Source organism: Buceros rhinoceros, unplaced genomic scaffold (assembly GCF_000710305.1).
Source record: "Buceros rhinoceros silvestris isolate BGI_N320 unplaced genomic scaffold, ASM71030v1 scaffold19737, whole genome shotgun sequence".
Lineage (NCBI taxonomy): Eukaryota > Metazoa > Chordata > Aves > Bucerotiformes > Bucerotidae > Buceros > Buceros rhinoceros.
Genome location: NW_010421808.1, coordinates 13,963 through 15,874, shown reverse-complemented (window position 1 = coordinate 15,874; position 1,912 = coordinate 13,963).

The window sequence follows — 1,912 nt, the reverse complement described above, 5'->3', positions numbered from 1 at the left end:
CATTCCAGAACCGTCAACACTAGCTTTAAATTGGAGAAGTGCTGTTTTATAAGGCCGTCACTGAGTTCTTGACTTACATTATCTGTCCAGAGGGACTGAAAGTGGATTCAGAGATTATGCCAATTAAAGCATGTGTCATATCTGCTGATGTTGCTCTGCTTCAGCATTTCTTTACGATTGACAGCTTTCACAGCTGATTGATTAACGTTGGTTTTTAAGTATTTGCTTAAAGTATTTGTCTGGGTATCAGTTGTTCAGGAAAATTTCCAAAAGCATGAGCTGTCTTTCATAAACATTCTCATACTGGTATATCCCATAGGATACAAGAAGACACTTCTGACGATAATTTAGGAGTGCTGTTATCTCTGATTGTGAGTAACTCTGGCTTTGCTTTATTCAACAACTCAGAGTTGGGCCTCAGCGAGTGGCAAAGTACACAGAGCACATCCTTAATACATAGAGTTTTCTTTTCTAACATATCACTAGGTAAAGTCCTTGATGTTTTTCCATAGATTCTCAGTTCTTCATTGATCAAGAAGTCCATTCAATTCCTTTGTCTCACCAAATCTCATACTCTTTCTTTCTTTCAAGTTCATTCCAGTTGTCTCGGCCTTGGTTGCTCAGGTCATAGGATAAGAATCACCTTTTAAAATTCTAGTAAAACTTGAGTTGCTCTATTATATTCTATGCCTACTTCAACTGGATAACTTTTAAAAATCATCTACTCTAAGTTAATCAATGATCTAACCTTGAGTATAGCCAATTTTCTGCTGGTTCAGCTTGACTGGGGTTTAGGCCAGCCTTGGTAAGGACTATACAAGGATAAATGAGCAGCTTTGTTCCATATACATCTGTATCAAAAACAATATTCTATTCTCTAATGTTAAAATAGTAAAAAGTTTTAAGCTTATGATTAACTCTTTTACAGTGGTGGTGTTCATTCTTCTAAAGTTTCCATCTTGCCATCGCCTATAGGCGAGCAGAAGAGGAAAGCTGATTGTCTCAACAGTCACTAGCTTCTTTCAAGCCTGATAACTGCTATAATAAAATGAATATTTTGTTGAACTGAATTATAGTTGAATCCGTTCAGTCTCAGACTTCTTAAATATTATGTAAAGGAGTCTGCTGCATGACGTATTAGCCTGCTAGATAGTTCAGTACTTAAACTAGATCCAGGTTCCTGCAACTGGCTGCTTATATCTAGGTGGCAAGCTACATACCCAGGCTGGATCTGCTTTCTTCAGGGTTCTCCAGAAGAATTATAACCCTGCATTAGCAAGACTTGGGAGTCCTTCCCAGCCCAAGGATGAGCTACTCAGCAGTTTGCTAAATCAAATGAAGTTTGTGCATGCACCAGTTTTTCTGTTAGAGCTCCTGCACAGCTCTCCCTTAGCAGGTTATCTGTTTACTGTTGAGCTCACATCTTCCAAAACATGAGAATTACTTATGTTATATTTAAAGTCATATTTCTTAATGTTTTCCTCAATTGTACTGCTTTAAAAAGCTTCTTTTTTTTTTATAACCTGCAGCTTTTATTTTCTTGCGTTGTGTCTCAGCATATATCCACATTTTGAAAGGAATGTCAGTAGGCACTTTCCTGTATATTACATGTAAACAAATGGGCAAATGAGTAAATGAAGAGGAAAGGAAAGGAAACTCTGGAAAAACATGTGTTACATTGTAATTTTTGTAAATGACTGTCCTTTCTCAGAGTTTTCATATAACTCTACTCCTCAGCCAATGCTCGTCATTATTTGCAAATTACCAGTGACAGTCTCAGTTCTCCTTTGGTAGATACTAGAGATGTCATTCTGGACACTTCTACATCATTCAGACCTTGTATGAAATCCGTGAACCCCCAGTCCTGCCTTGACTCCTTGGTATCATTGTGCTGCAGAATGCACACAGTCCT